Consider the following 18,227-nt stretch of genomic DNA (forward strand, 5'->3'; position numbering starts at 1 on the left):
AAAGTAGGGCAATGGGAGGTGTAGTGGCTGTGAATGGCCTCAAAATCATTGTTCCCTACACACAGTTTCACAGTTGCATGTCTGGGATTAGAACTCCTACCTAACTAGTATGTCACTCTATAGCATTACACAGTTATTGCACGCACCACAGAACGTAGAGGGATTATCTTTATCCAAAGGGGTACTTCAAGGTGACTGACATCAGCAGGCTAGCTCAACTAGGGCAATGGGGAGTGCAGTGTGTGTGAATGGGCCATAAACCATTCCTCTGGAAACACACGCATAACACACAATCACACACAACTTTACATTTCACAGGACTGGGTATATGACTGCTAGTTGAATAATTACGTGTACTGTCATGTTACACAGTTATCACAAGCACCACAGACACTATAGTGCTGAGGGCTACCAGCTGCTTACAGCTAGGGACACACCTGCATGGGACACCTCTTCAGCATGCTGCATTCTGTGGGTGTTCCGATACAGAAGTGGGGGTCATACTGTACTCATTCCCAACAGCAGGGACATGACCTGTGATGAACCAGTGGCTGATGGTGGGGTAAGCTGTGTGCATGTGTGCTATGAAAGCTTCTTGCAGCTGACTCACAGATAATCGTAGGACATTCCCCTTATGCTGGCTTGTGCAGGGACAGCGGTTTCTCAGTACTTCATAACTGTGCCTTTTGTGGTCTGCCAGTGATTGGCCAGACTACATCAGTATTCCATACTACACAGACAACTAATGTGCTGCTAACCACGTCTATATTATATGTTTGAAGTTTGAAAACTTCAAACGTTAAATAATCGAATTTAAATGTTCGAAGTTTCAAACAGCGAACATATAATAAAACAAAACAAATGGAACTTACCTGACTTGGAGTTGATATATTTAAAAAGTGGGGGTGTGGTGGGGTGCAGGGTGGCTTGCCCCCCTTCCTACAGCCATTAGTTTTGGATTTGATTTTTTTTTAACATATGTTCGATGTTTTATAACTTCAAACATTTAAATTCAATATTTTAACACTCGAAGTTATAAAACCTCAAACATATGATATAGACCCTTGCTAACCTGTATGTATAATTCCAAAGGTATGTGCATTTGACAGTTACATTTTAGATATTCTGTCTAGGGTACTTCCACCTGTGTACTGTGTGTATGTCTGGGCCCACATTCATGGCATGTCCGTCTTTCAGATGGTGACAGATATTACATCCACACAATGACTATGGATTACTGCTGGATTGGGTCTTGCTGGGATGTATTGTGTTTGGCACTGCAGTTGTCAGAACATGCCCCTGTCATCAACAGTACTGGCCATAGGATACCAGGACACAACCCTCCATGCCTACATGCTGACCACTTCCACACAATATACAACACACAACAACCTATCACAGAGAGCCCTGCATATTGTACACATGCTCAATCTATCCTGCTAATTTGACCAGCTCAGGTAATCTGTGCTCCACTGTTATTATAACCACATGTACATATTACTACATTTCTACATAGGATTGGGGGGGGGGCATACCTGATAACTGTAAACATTTGCTATGACTGTACTGGTATTTCAGGTACTCTGTTGGCTACCATTTCATTCTGTATCATGCAGACTAGAGGCATATCAGTGTAGTACAGATCATAGGTTTTATTGACCTACATTTCAGTTTCAGACTTCTTACCCTCCAGATCTAAAATCCAACTGCCTGACCTGTTGTAGTCTGTCTGTGTAGGTCTGGAGAGGGGCTGTTCTCCATTGTCGTCAATTGGAGGCCTTAGCACAGCCTTTCTTTGTGGTCATCTACACCTGTCCTGCTGACTGAGACTGTTGTTGGGTATGTGAGGCTCACTGACATGCATGTGTGTGTCTTATGGACACACATTTGGCCCACCACATGTCCTGCAGTGGGATTTGTCACCTTGTCTAGTACTGCCTCCAATGTTGACACCAGTATTTGTTATGGATTTCATGCTGCCCATATAGGTGTCTATTATCTGCTGCCATCCCATTCAGCCACTTGATTCTCTTGCATGTTCACATCCATACCATAGATACAAGTAGCAGAATGTACTACTCCATTCAGCAATTGATAGGGAAAGTGACTTACTTTGTGGCTGTGCCAGTATTGAGGATGGTGCTGGAGGGCCCAGCTGACTATGTCCAATGCACATAGTACACTCCCTATACATGGTAAAGCACAGGTAGTGTCATGTTTGGCATCCCTTTTACTGTATGTGCAAGTCAGAGAGAGGTGTCATTCCCTGGGTTCCTACCGTGTCAGTGTATGTGCTATGTGTTGCCTCTTTGCCAAAGCCTGCACATACTGGGCACACCTCCTTCTGCCTACAAAGACAGGCTCAGGTTGTTCCTCCTCCAAGTCAGCCTGTACCTGTGCTGGCCTTGGCAATGGTGGGGGGCTGTGTGGCCCTGCTCCATGCTGTTCCTGATGCAGCTGTTTCCACAAGATCATATTGTGTAGCATGACACATACAATGAAAATGTGGGTACATGTAGCTGGAGGGTACTGCAAGGCTCCACCGGATATGTCCAGGCACTAGAACAGTGACTTGAGCATCCCAAACACACACTCTATTATGATTCTAGTTTGTACGTGTGCCTCATTATGAAGTTCTTGTTCAGGTGTGTGTGCATTTCTGATGGGTTCATAAGCCATGGCTCCAGGGTGTAACCAGCATTCCCCACTAGGTGGCCATATGGGATGTCCCCACTGGCAAATCTCTGGTACAGCTGCATCATATGCCAGATGTGGGAGTCGTGATAGCTTCCAGGGCTGCCAGCACACACATTCATTATAATGCCTTGGGCATCGCACATGACCTGGCAGTTGATGGAGGGGAAGCCCTTGCAGTTTATGTAGACTCTACCCTGCTCGCTGGGTGGTGCTTTGATTTGTATGTGCATGCAGTCTATAGCCCCCACTATCTCAGGGTATTCTGCTATTTGGTGGAAGAGATGCATATTGCTGATCACTGCCTCACGGGTGTTGTGGAAATATATGTGCTCACTGGCATGTGCTGACATGGCATCCAGGAACTGGTGGAGTACCCTGGATGCTGATGCCTGTGAGATCCCCATGATATCCGCAGTTGGTCTTTGGAAGGTACCTGTGGCTAGTATTCTTAAACCTACACATACCTTGGTATCCACTAGGATGGGTTCCCCACTGTTGGTTCTGTGTGTGAGGTGTGGCCAGCATAGCTCAACAATTTGCTGTAGGAGGTCCCTGTCCACCCTATAGCACTCCACTATCTCCAGCTCATGTAGCTCCTGGTAGGTTAACCTGGGTCTGTACACTCTTCTCCTTCTCCTCACTGTGGGTTGGACGTCAGCATTCTCATCCTCACCACCCTCAGCCTCTTCCACTTTTTGATTTATGAGAGCGACAGCAGCCCCTATCATTTTGTTGGTTTTGTTAAGTAAAATTTCCCCATTTGTGTACACCGGTGGTGTAGAGTTTGTAGGAAAAAACAGAGTGAAAGGTGTTTGCATAGTTTATAGTAGTGTGCTGGGCTGGGCTGCTGCCTATGTAATTGGCTGATTCTGATACATTTTACCTGCCAGCTATGCTAGTTCTCCTTGATTGCCTTCCTACTGCTGCTTTCTCTTCCCATTTCCTTCCTATTTAAGCCCCGAGGTGTGCCATGCTAACCCAGTGCTCAGATGTGAATGGAGCTGTTATTTTCTGGGGGGGGGGTTTTGTTTTGTTTAAAACCCAGTGTGTGGCGCGCACATCCGTTTAGGCAATGTAAACACTGCTAGACAGCTTCAGACACACACCCTTCCTTAGCTGTGCTTAGCTAAGAGCAAACACGGGCCACTGTGCTCCAATAAGCTTACAGCAGTCATGACACTCCCCCTCATGAGGTCATCTAGCTCTTAGGCTTATACCATGGTGTTATTGCAGCTACATGGTTGGGTGCAAGCTAGCACTGGGGGAAAATCTGTGATTCAATATCATTCCCCTCATTTTCATAGAACTGACTACTAATGCAGGTTACAAAACTGACACTCAACCTCCCCCCTTAGCAACCACTATTCCATGGTCTTGTTGTGTTATGCATGCCATTGACTATTATGGCAAAATGATGATTTTTGTTTAAAAGCTTATTTCCAGCTTTTTTTTCTTATTTTCGGGCTGATCCCATTTGCACAGCTCTGCCCTACGCTTAAACGGACAAAATTGACGAAAAAAAGTTATTTTTTATCATTTTGAAACTATTTTTCATGCCTATGGCCATATATTTGGCCATTGGCAAGCCTAACCCTTATAATACATGATTTTTTATGAGCTGTCATGCCTCCATTTTGTAGTTTGCAGAAATGTATTCAGCTACTGGCTAAATACATTTCTGCAGTCTACACTATTCATGCACAGACGCCTGCCTGCGTCCTGGATTGCTAATTCACCTCATTTGCATTGTTTTCACCAGAAAATGAGGCAATTAGCATACAGGGGCTGTGTCCATGCAGGAGTAGTGCAGGAGCGCTCGTGCATGTCCCAGGAGCTCATTCCTGGATCGCACGTCGGCCATGTTGCCTGCAGCAGCTCTTGCACTATTCCTGCACACTGTGCAGAGCTTGCTGAATCCTGGGGATTGAAAAAAATAAGATTTTGGTTGTGGAAAAATGGTGGGGGTCAGAAAAGGAATGGAAATGAAGAGAATGAAATATATGTACAAAGTTATGCAAATTATGAAAAAAAGGAGGGTAAATGGATGCAAATAACTGTAAATAATGTATAATATTTAAATATTGCAGATATGGTATTTAATAAAGGACCCCTACTCATCTTGATGGAATCTTTTACATCCATCTGAGCTACCACCAACTCAGACAGATGGAGCCCTAGCTTAACAGCTCATCTGATGGATGACACACTCAGGGGTGCAGCACCTCCCACCCCAGGGTGCACTGCAGTGTCAGCAATACATCTACCTGGTGTGGGAAACAAACCCACAGTGTTCTGCACCAAAGACAAGTGCGCTACTTGGTGTACCTCTGACACTGCATAGAATAAAAAATATTGGCAACTGTCTATGACTGAAAAAAAATCATGAGTACCTATATCGTATAACAGTTACTACAGAATCAGATCATAAATAATGGCAAAGTATTTTCAAGGCATACTTGTATAAAGCTCCACTGATCTTACACTACAAAGATTTTTATCAAATGTGCAAAATATTGATTTCAAAGTTTAATATAAACTTGAAAAGCATATGCATATAACTGATAAACTCAGCAGAGTATATTTGCACAACAGCAAAAAAATCTGCTGGAAAAAGATTTAGAAGTACTTTGGGTTCATTCACAGTACATATGTCTTCTGAGAGGCTAAAATAACTTAATAAGTATACTTAAGAAGACAAAGAGATGCAACATCTTAAATAAATTATTATGAAATGGCTTCACTTTCTAAAAGCACTAATGCATACTATCCATATACATATGAACTGATATGTATGCATGGAAGGACTATTATTCAAATAAAACATTTAAATCCAAAATTAGAAGCAAAAAACTATTTTTCTCTTGTGATGTTCTTATCAACTCGAGTGAGCCTTTGCATTTTCAGTGGAAGTGTGATAAAGATATACATTGTACTAATGATGGTGGGTTAGTGTACACCACCTCTATATCACATGCATATTCAACAGGGGATATGCATGTGATATACAGGCATATTCAACAGGGGATATATTTAATATAAGATGTATACATGCAGCACATGCAAACAGGGAGGTAGTGAGGAGTGTAATATGTTTGCCATTTGCAGAGATATGATGGTGTCTATTTGAAGCTAGGGATGGAGAAGTATATGAATCCCTAATGAATGTTATGGTGCATCTGTCATTGTTGCATTTGTTTATATGCAAGAGAGATATAACTATATCAAAAGACTGAAGGTTCATAAAAAGAACAGATGTTAGTGCATCTTATAATAGTGATCCACAGTATTGAATGATATGCTGGATGATGATATTACAAATGAAACAAGGGAGGGCCAGCAGGGCTGCACTGTGGATGGATAAAGAAGGCATGTAAAGTGGAGTGAAAGAATAGGGAAGAAGTTGGTTATGCTATGCAAGATATGAAAGACAGGAAAACCAAGGAAGAAAAAGTATAAAAAAGGGCCCAGAGACATAAAGGGATAAGAAAAAGCAGTAGTGATAGATAGCAACACAGTAGAGTAAATACTGTGGGGGCTGGGTGCTAGCAGTGAATTTTATGTTATCGGATGTGGTGTAGGTTCAAGACCATCATACTTCTAGGGTGGATTCTGTGATACCTGGCAGGGTGTCTAGATAAGACACTGCATCTTCTCTAGGCTGGCAGGTGATAATGGCATGTAAAGGGAAGAGGAGAAGCAGATAAATGTGGCTACATGCAATCTGGGGGTGTTACTGACATGATTAAGAGTGAATGCAGGTTGATGAACTTAAGAAGAAAAGGAAGTAATTGGCAAAGCTGGGGGAAGTAAAGAAGAGATGGGAAGGAATAGCAGCACTGGATATTTTGGAAGTAAATCCAAGATTGTATAATGATGAGGGCTAAGAGGGCAGAGAGAAAGCAGAAATAAAGAAATGCACTGATAGAGGAAATGGATGGTAGCAAGCTGGAAAATGGGGAATTGTGGAGGATAGACTAGTTCCATGATCCTGATAAGGATGAGCATGAAATATATGGACGGAGTTCTGAAAGAATGACAGAGACAGGGAGGGCATGATATAAATGAAGTAGGGAAAGATTTGCCACTGGATAGTACATTAGCAAGACTATATGGAAGAATGAGGAAAACTGGATGATACAAGAAGTGTTTAAGAAGAAAGTGAGAGATTAAAGGGTCGGGGAATATGCAGAAGGGGATGAGTGAGGAATCAGAGCTGTATCCAGCACTTGGCAATTTAGGCAGTCACCTAGGTCCCACTGGCTGGGAGGGGCCCTGCTCTCTGGGAAGGGGGGGGTCTACTGGCCAGGTGGCTACCACAACATTTAGTTTTTAATTAAAAAACCATTAAATTCCTTCCTTAAGGGCATTCACTCTTATTTAAGAGACAAATGTCCTTTGCATCTGTGCATCCATGAACACACCTCCTGCTGTTGCTGCTTCTTCTATTCTTCATCCACGTGAAGAATTTAAACATAAAGAACATTCTGGCTGCATTCCTGAATCTTACTTCGGGATTAAGGTAAGTGTACGAACAAATTCTGACTTCAGAATCAAGGTGTGTGTGTGTATGTAAAATGCCTTACTTAGGGATAGCAGGTTAGTTAATATGTTCAGGCACAAACCCTGTACCTAAGTTACAGGAAATAAGAGCCTTTATCCTGTACACCAACTATCAGAGTACTCAAAGTGCATTTTCAAGGAATGGTGAGCTTCAGTGCATTTTCAAGGGAAAAGAAGTGTATTGCTGCTTATGCTAAGTCTGTTTTCAATGTTTTCAGCTGTTTTGTTTAGCAAATGGACCTCACTGTGCTATAGAATTGGAAAGCAATGTTAGTAGTATAACAGGTAGTATACTTTCTTTTGATGCAGAAGGTTGGAGGTTCTAGTCCCACACCATGTAGATGGATTGCAGATACTGTACTGTAATGGGGGGGGGGGGTTATAGTCCTGAGTGTGTCCTCCTTTGAATTGAGATGCCTAGTAACTGTAAAGCTTTTGTCAGTTTGCCATCCATTCCCTACAGCAATATTACCGGCTTACCATTTTTTAATGCAACCTAGGAAATTAAATATTCAAGGGCATCAGGCACTGAACTTGTAGAAGAAACACATAAATATAAAGTTGTTTGCTAGCAATAACTTCTCTAGTATTTATAGATATCTTTAATGTAGAATTATTCAGATGGCTTTTACTTCTGCAGAGATTGTGCATACTGACTGATAGTGAGTGTGCTTTTATGGTTGTAATGTTCTGAATTGGTAGTTTTGTCATTATTGGTTCATACATTTTATTTCATTGCTTACTGGAAAAATGTTAAAAATTACAAATTTTAAACACTCTAAGAAGTGGTGTTGTATTATGCAAGGAATATAGTTTTTACTGTAAAAATGTTCAAAACTACAATTTTTAAACACATCCTAACAAGTAGTGTTGTATTATACAAGGAATATAATTTAATACAATCAGAAAGGTTAATGAAAAAATACATGCATGTTTGCAGTCTTAGAAAAAATGTGTGCAATGGTCCTATGGTTAGAAAATAGCCCAAAGGTAAACTTTATCTGCCACTGGCCACATGCATTTTTTTTTTAATGTGGATTTACTTAGCATTTAATATACAAGAAGTATGCCGCACATAGATTTGACAGAGGAGATTTCACATGTTTTATACTGGAGTAAAGTAACAGTAAAATTGGCAAGAGGGTTAGTGTTGAGGTTTTCATCTGGGAAAAAGGTGAAATAAATAGAACACAGAATTAATTATTTACAATAACTTAGTTTTGTTACAATTGCATCAGGTTAAGGGTAAGAGACAATTAAATTCAGCATCTCTGAAGGGACCATCTGCAGTGATCTTCCTAATGTTTGGAGTGAGTTTGAAGTGGTAGACAGAACCTGTTATGGATGAGTTTAAATAGCACTCTAGGGGAAAGAATTGTTGCTCTTTCAGTTACAGGTAGTGTCAGCAGAGTTAAGCAAACCACAATGAAATGCACAGGGATCTGAGAGACTAATAAAGTTTCAGACTGTTTATTCTTCTTTAGAATTATAACAAATGGAAAAGAAAAGAGAAGAACAGAAAGACTTAGTATTTGTAAGATAGCTACTAGATAAAAAGGGGAAGCAAAGTATTTCCCTTTAGCACCTAAAGAATAAGTCTGTGTTGGAGAAAAAAAATGTATTTATTTTTATTTATTTTTCATTTGTTGACCGGGATAATCCGTCTGGGTGTGAGCCCATTTTCAGTGGAGGCCCAGGGAGAAAAGCTTCAATAAAACAAGAACAAGAAGCCGGGGTCGTGCAGCAGTAGCATTGTCACCCCACAGCAAGAGGTTCTCCCATTTGATTCTCGGCTGGAGCACCTTCTGTGTGGAGTCTGCATGTCCTCCCCGCGGTCGAGTGGCTTTTGAAAGACATGCGTGAATGGGCATGCCTTCGCTTAAGGTTGGGCATCGGGCTGGCACCTCAGCACCATAAAAATCAACTGCCAATCATTAGCGGAACGGAGTTCTGCTGTGGTGACCCCTAACCGGGGAAAGCCAAAAGAAGAAGAACAACAACAACAGCAACCTTGACAGGTACAGTGTCGGTTTTACATAGAGTTTAACAGAAATATCTAGAGACAATAAAGAAGGTACAATATACAAAGGAGAAAGTTATTAAAATATAGTAAAGTCATATATATATATATATATATATTTTTTTTTTGTTTTTTGTTTTTTTGTAGAGGGCAGGGGTCCATCTTTAGTTGATCATTTGAGTATACTTTAATACGTGTACATATGTATACCCTTACAAAAAAAAAAAAGAAAGAAAGAAATGATCAAATGACACTCTTATTGTAGGTAGCTGATAGGTGGTATTAACAAGTGGGAGTGGGGTATACATGGAGACTATAAAATTTAGGAGATGAAATTTGATGTGGGCTTATGTGGTATTAGCCTGGCTTGGTGCAGGAGCAGAGCCAGTTGTTAGTAAGGTGGTCTTTGAGCAGAGTTTTGAATTGGTGTAGTCTGGTAGCATTTAGGATGTATTGAGGGATTGAGTTCCAAAGTTTTAAAATGTGGTGGGAGTAGAGGGCGTCCCCAGCTTTGTTATTGCTTTTGGATACTTGGAGGAGTGTTTTGTGTGAGGAGATTTAGTACCTATAGATAAGACAAGTAGCAGAGACAGGAGTGTACAAGGAACACATAGCTGAATTTGGGATGAAGAAAGAGGTAAAGAAGAACAATCTGCAGATTTGCAGGAATAAAGACTTTGAAAAATTGATAAAAGGGCACAGCAGATGTCAAACAAGGAATTGCCAGTCCTACTGGAGAAGGAAGAGTAGAAATGGGTTTATGGAAATAGGGGAGATTTTTTTTTCCAGGAAGGCATTTCATAGGGGTATATGCCATATAAATGTAGATCAAATCATTAAAGCCAGTTCATTTGAAAATAATAGCCCAAAAGGATGATCTGGAATACACATTTACATGTAGCAGAAAGCCCAGCCCTGCACTCCAGCACCTTATATAAGTACATGGTCAACAAATTTCACAGTACATTTAAAAGTATTTTCTAAATTATCTATTAGGTTTGACTAATTGAGCTTTGAATAATTAGCCATTACTGGTAAGACTCACTTCCAGAAGGGAGGCATATGTTTTTGATGCACAGGTAGTGTCGTCCACCTGAGACTCATATGAAGAGAAAACAGTAAAACGGGTTTACTGTATATGTGGACAAGAGCAAGCAAGGCTTTCCATGTGGTCTGTAAGTATGGCAGTGTGAAGGAATATGGAAGAAGGATTAGAAGGCTTGAAATGTAGGGCAACAAGTGACTGCAAAGCCATATCACGTGTGGATGTGTCAAAGGAGAAAGTAAAATATGAATGAAGGCAAATAGGAAAAGTAGGAGAAAAGAGCTAAAAATGTTGAATATGTCTGAGATTAGATAACTGGAGGAATATGGTTAGCAAGAAGATGGCTCATACAGAAGGGATCTGGAAGATAAGAAGGAGGTAGTAGGAGAGATAAAACAGTAGATGCTAAGGTAAGTTATGAAAGAGATGAGATCTATTTTGAATAGCTTGAAAAACTGGAGGGTTGTTGTGGTTGTCTAACTATATACATAGTGTAAATATAACGAGAACTAAATGACAAGATGTCTAAAACATTGCAAAGGTGCTTGGGTTTTCATTATATAATGAAAACATTCACTAAAAACATTTAACATAAAAGCAGGTTTTGCAGCTTCTCCAGTGGGTGGGGAATGGACAGAGGGGCTTGAGCACTTACCCCTTATGTATGATGATATTCCCTGATTATACCGTATTCTCTAAAATAGTCAAGCATGCATGATTATGGCTATAGTATTGCATTGTGTACAAGCGAGTTATGCATTGAAGAATGGATATCTTTTATTCAGATTTCACTCACTATGGCTCTTGTTACATTAGTTAAGTAATGGGGAGACAGCTTCCCCCACCACACCCCAAAGAGCTGCACTAATGAAATAAAAAACAGATAAAAAGTTAGCTTTCAATAATGTTTTCCGTGAGCTGTCACTATTCTGAGAATGCCTTTCAAGCCATTTGTGTAATTTTTGATTTTTTTTATTTGAGATAATATAGAGTGTGAAATCCAAAATGACTGTTCAGAGTAAATCATCAAAGACAGTGCACTCCCACAGTTCTGTCTAAAACTTTAGGGTTTGACCTATGTTATGCTGTCTCCCAGGACTGACATTTCATATGTTTGGGTGAGGGGTTATCAGCTCTTGCATTTGTCTTTTTGCCTGAGGATCTTATTTTAATGATGTCTCAATTATCCTAAAGAAAAGTTAAAGACAAAACATATAAAGTCAACACTGCATCTCCTGCACTGTTTTCAAACTTTCCAAAAAGAAGTGAAAACATCAAGCTGAGCCATTTATGCAGGGGACTTTGAATCTACATGAAGGAACATAAACAGGGAATTGCATATTATATGATTTTCTTTTTTTCCATAATAAATCTTTATTGTTATATTATTTTCAAACACAAGTAAGATCAAAAATAACATATATTCACAAATCAAACATTAAGTAATATTACTAATAACCACACTCTATATACAATATTTACAAGAATGCTTCCATATAATACATTTAAATATAAAAAAGCATAAGAGTAAATGCAAGTAATAGACAGTTGATTACTAAATTCTCTCCACACACATAAATAATTATTAATATTTCCAAGTTGAAAATACTATGCTAGTATAATATTAAAAATCTGTTCCCAAATTTTTGGATTATTAACATTTTTATTTTGTGGGTTTAATAGTAATTTATGAGCCAATATATGTTTTGTTGCTAGAACTCTAAAGTTCTGCCATGAAGTTTTAGATGGGTCTAACCAATTTGAAGCTATATAAAGCTTCATTAATAGAAAAATATTAATATATATAATAATTTGTGATTTAGGGATCTCTTTCGGGGGAACATGCAGAATCATAAATTTCCATGATAATGTTGTACTTTGGTAACCCACCTTCTGAAGATGACTCTTAAGGGAATTCCAAAGTTTGAAAATACATTTACAACTCCAGAACATATGAAGAAGATCAGCTGGTTGATTCTTACAATATGGACAAGTTGGTGAATTTTTAGGATTAAATTTATGCAGGGCAGGCGTGTATAATATGCATTGTTCCAAATCATCAACTGGGTATATATTAATTTTTGAAGAGAAGTAGATTTGATGGTCAAGTCAATTGCTTTTAACAAATTACTTCTATCTGTCAGTAAAATTTTCTCTTCCCAGTAGTTTGATAACAAAATTGTATCATGAAATTGAAATTCTTTAATTAATTGATTTGCTGTAGTGATATATTTAAGATCCTGTTGGAGAGCTTGCCACAACAAAGAGCATCTATTAATAGTCTCTTCTTCCGGTTTAAAACTTTTAAAATAGCTTATAGTGAGTTCTCTAATTTGTCTCAGAATAACCAGATACTTTTTAGGTAAGTTAAGTTCTTGTCTTATTTGGTTGGCCAAACTGTCAAGATGTTTATATATATCAATCAAAGTTAGATTAACTATCAATGGAAACTTGTTGAGATCAATTAGTTGATTATTCAATTTTAAATTAGGATTCTTATGAAAGGGTTGAAAAACCATCATATGTTGAACCAAATCTAATGAATGAAATAAGTTATGTAAAGAAAATATGTTCGTTTTGATGTGTTCAATAATCCCATAGAATTTCAGCGTATCCTTAGCTAAAAAAAGTATTGCTTTAGGATTGATATTTAACTTTAGAATATATTTATAATTCAGAACTACCCAAAGTGGTGTCCACTTAGTATTATTTATATCATAATTGGCAATTCTTAAAATTCTATTAGAATTTACAATTAAATAATACATTTCAAAATTAGGTAATTCCAGTCCTCCTCTATTTTTTGGGGTCATTAATTTGTCATAAGATATCCTGGTTTTCTTTGGTTCCCAAATGAATTTAGCCAATTCTTTATGAATCTTTTAAAAAACGTCTTCGAAAGTAATAAATTGGCTGACCTAAAAATATACAATAATCGTGGTAATATGTTCATTTTGATAATTGAAACTTTTGCTAACATTGGCAGTCATAAATTTTTCCACCTCCCAAAATCCGAAATTATTTGTTCCCAGATTGCTTTAATATTATTATTGTAAAAGTCTTTATTATCTGTAGAGAACTCAATACCTAGATATTTAATATTTTCTTTAAATGATACCTGTCCCACTAAGGGCAATAACGAAAAGGGTTTAGGTGTCTTTAAAGGGAAGATATTGTTTTTTTTCTAGTTAATTTTATAATTAGAGACTTTTGAGAGCTCATTAACAGCCTTCAATAATTTTTCAGTATCTGATAATGGAGATGCACAATAAATGCTAAGATAGTCAGCAAAAGCTGCCATTAATATTTTAGTTCTATAAATTATTGGGACATTATGATAAACATTTTGTTTAATATATAAAAACAATGGTTCAAGATAGATATTAAATAATAAAGGGGACAAAGGGCAACCCTGGCGTGTTCCATTCTTAACCTGTATTCTTTTAGAGAAGTTTTTATTAATATACAATGTAGTATAGGGATTACTATATAATATTTGTAACATTTGGACAAACTCATGTGATATATTAAAATACGGTAAAAGATCAAACAAGAAATTTGTATCAACCCTATCAAAGGCTTTCTGGGCATCAATTATAAGGGCATAAATATTTAAATTATTTTGCTTAGCATGCTCTAACATAGTATGTAATGTGAGTGTATTATCAATGGTTTGTCTACCTGCCATAAAACCAGTCTGTTCTTTGGAAATGATATGAGTCATGATTCTCTTCAGTCTAGATGCTATAATAGAGGTTAGAATTTTCATGTCTACATTTATTAATGATATTGGTCTATAATTATCCGGATTTTGAGGATCTGAATTGGCTTTATGTATAAAAATAGTTTTTGAGGCATTAAGATGTGGATCATTAATTTCATTCCTAATTATGTAGTTAAACACAACTGAAAGTATCTTACCGAAAATATCTGCAAACTTTTTATAAAATTCCACTGTCAAGCCATCAGGACCTGGTGATTTATGTGATTTCATATGCTGAATTACATATACTATTTCTTCTTCAGATATCGGTTTAACCAAGTCATTTTGAATGTCCTTTCCTATTGTTGGAAACTTAATTGAATGTAGAAATTGTTCATAATTCCTGTTAGGGGTCATATCCTTTTGTCCAGCATAAATATTAGTGTATATTTTCTCAAAGATATTAAGAACATCCTCAGTTTTAGAATATATTTTATTATTAAATTGTATTTCTGAAATTTGCACGGTTAGTTTCGTTTGATTAATGATCCTAGCTAATGCTCTTGATGGTGTTTGGACATGATTGGCATACCTCACTAACGTCTTGTATTCTTGAAATGTTAATCTACTATTCTGAAGTAAAAAGAGATCCTTTTGACATTTAATCAGTTCCTTCTCTGTTTGTTCACGAAAATCCCTAATCAGTTCTTGATCAAGTAATTTAATTTTTATTTCTAAAGTTTGAATATCTTTGTTTAATATCTTTTTATAATAAGATGCTTTTTGCAAAAGTGTCCCTCTTATTTGAGCTTTAACTGTTGCCCATTCAATATCTGGGGCAAATTGTTGTTTCCCTAAACCAATCAATAAGTTTTTCAGGTACTTTGTAATTTCCAGTATTATATCCTCCTTATTCAATAAATTTGGATTAAGAGACCAATTATAACCTCTTTGTCTCAAAGTATCCTTTACCCCCTTAGTAAAACTCAATGAAATTTTAGAATGGTCTGATATATAACAGGCATGTACAATAACTGTAGGTTCTAGATTGATTAATACTTTTGATATGAGGAAGAAATCAATTCTGGACCACATTTTGTGACATGGGGAATAAAAGGTAAAATTGCTTGTACAATTATCATTATTCAGATAGTGAAATGGATCATATAATTGAAAGTCTTCTTTAAGATCATTCAGTGCTAATACAGCATGCTTGTTAAATGCTCTTTGTGGACAAGATCTATCCAACTTCGGATTCTGGTAGGTATTTTAATCACCTCCAACAATTACATAATATCTATCAAATTGTGTTAAAATTGAATATAGTGATGCTATGAATAATTGTTGATCATTACAGGGAGCATATATATTTAAAAGTAAAATAGGTTTATCAAATAAGGTAGATGAAAGAATAACATAGCACCACCGTCCATTTTTATCTGCATTAGAATCTAATATATTTTCCTTGTATTGATCTTTAATAATTATGGCTACCCCGGCACTATTTGACTTACCTTCAGATACTACTACTTCTCTAATCCATTTCTTTTTTTTAACATCACCCCATTGATCATTCATTAAATGCATTTCTTGGAGTAGGATAAACCACGCCTTAGCCTGCAACAATACATGCAACACCAGTTTCCTCTTCTTCAAGCTCTGGAGCTCTTTAATGTTCCATGAATCTACTTCCCACATTTCAAAGATTCACTGTAAAATGAAAGTTTTGGAGAGAGAGCATAGAAAAAACAAAAACAGTAAATTCAAAACCATACATAATCTGGAAGCAATCCTTATATCCCGTCCTCAACCAGTGCATACCCACTCTAACCCCGGACCAGGAGATGTATAGGTCCTGTATAATATAGAATGACAAAGGGTTTAAAAGAAAAAGCAGATATAAAAACACCACAATGTAAAATTTCACACGTATATCACAATTAAGACCTATAAAACCTAACTTTACTATGACAAGGCCTAAACTAAACATTCCCTAACAAACACTGCCATAAACTACATCTCTTTGGTTAATTACTATTTAAAGAAATCAAATTAAAAATGTAACAGTACAGTACATGTAAAAAGAATAAAGTAAAAAAAAAATAATGCACATTTAGTAGTTGGATTAGCTATCTATACATAAACCACATGCATTAAAAAAGAGAAAAAAAATACATACTAATATATAACCCTATATTAAAGCAAATAGACAGCAAATTGTTTATATCCTTTGTTATACATTCACCTTATACTAGTTTCATAATAAAGCAAGCTTCTAACTAAATAAAATAATAAAAATAACACAAAACATTAAAAACTATGCTGACAAGTTAAATAAACATTGCTAAATCCCTGCACCCTCTCTAAATAATATAACTACAAAATGTTGACTAAAAGTTAATAAATAAAGTTCCTAACAAGTTCCTATGTGCTTAAATTACTATAGAACAGTGTTATTTAATGTTAAATAAACAAGAGAGTGTTTAAAACAGTTCTTTTCGGTTTTCCAAACCAGGAAGTCCTGTGAAATGCTCGTGATGGGGGACCGCTTTTGCAGACAGACTCCCGGAAGTGCCACAATGAAATCTGCACCCTTGACAGCATTTTAAGCACTTCCTGTCTTCCTCCTTGTCAAAAACAGATCTTAGAAGCCATAAAATGTCAGGAAACACGTGCAGGAGATCAAGATAAGGAAAAGCAAACAGTTTTATTACTCAGGGAAAAGGCCTAAAGCTTCACAAATGCAAACAAAGGATTACCCAGTCCTCAAAGCACAGTAAACAATGAATCTAGCCTCATCAAAATGCCAGTCCCAGCAAAAGTTCAATTTTAAGTCTCTGATGCAGGTAAAGCCTTGAAAAGTTTAAGAAACAGATTTCTTGCCTCATTTTTGGTGGAAACAGAATGTTTAACCCCATCCACTGTAAATATAAGCATATTAGGATATTTCATTTGAAACTTAATTTGTTTGTCAATAAAAAATTTGCAGTAAGGAGACAGAGACTGTCTAGCCTGTCTGATCTGTATAGGTAAATCCTGTGTCAGAGATATTTTATTGTTTTTCCACATAATATAGCATCCACCTTGTTTTGCAGTAATAAGTATTCTATTTACATCTTGATAATTAAGCAGTTTAACATACACAGTTCTAGGAAAATTAGAAGCTTGTACCTCTCTCAAAGCTCTGTGTGCTCTTTCCATGATGATTTGTTTCACACTATCAGAATCATTTAAAAGCACTGCAAATATTTGTAGTATGGATGGAATTAGTTCATTATACTGAATGGATTCAGGAATCCCTCTGACAATGATATTGTTTCTCCTGGATCTTGCTTCTAGGTCTGTAAGCTTACTTTGTATAGCCTGTATATCCACATCATGCAGATTAGTTTTTTTTCCCAGTAAAACTAATTTGTCCTCAGTATCAGAAATTCGAGCCTCCATCTTATTCATTTTTTCCAGCAGCTGAGTACATGAAATTCCAAATGATTGTATTTGACAAGTCAGTTCTTTTAAAGCTTCTTGTATAGGCAGAAGTGCAGTTTTGATATCCTCCATATTTAAAGCTTGATCAGCTTTAGTTTTAGTCCCTAGTTTCTGTTGTTCCTGTGCTTTAGTAATTTTTTGTCATTTAGTAGTCACATCTTTTTCTGGTGATTGCAATTCCGATAATTTTGTTTTAGTCGTAGTTATATCCATGCTTTTGTCTTCTTTTGACATCTTATTGGAACACAAAAAGTTGCAATATAAAAAGCACACGGTTCCTTTGTGTATTCCTCTCTGCAGAGCTAGCTAATCTGTTGTAATCCAGTGAAATATATTCCTTTTTTTCGTTTTTTCTTCTCAATCCAGGATAAATAAGTGTAGTTAGAATAAGTTTATCAAAGTTTTGATGTTAAAAACTTTATAGTATCCACTCAGGGTTTTGATTTCCTCAGGTTAAATGTAGAGCTGCAGTTCAGCAGTGTTCACAGAACAGCAGCCATCTTTGAATCATATTATATGATTTTCACTATTTAATGGGACAAGCATCATTACCATTTTATATTCTTTGGTAAATGGGTTTTAAACTTTGTTGACATACAAAGTGAAAATCTGGCTATGTCTTCTGACAGATGAGATATAACAGAGGGTCTCAACTTTCACAGACTGGAAACAATATCAATTACAGAAATCTGCGTTTGCTATTAACTTTCAGCAGT

The sequence above is a fragment of the Protopterus annectens genome, chromosome 2.part0 (genome assembly GCF_019279795.1).
Source record: "Protopterus annectens isolate FY-2018-M chromosome 2.part0, PAN1.0, whole genome shotgun sequence".
In the NCBI taxonomy this organism is placed as follows: Eukaryota; Metazoa; Chordata; order Ceratodontiformes; family Protopteridae; genus Protopterus; species Protopterus annectens.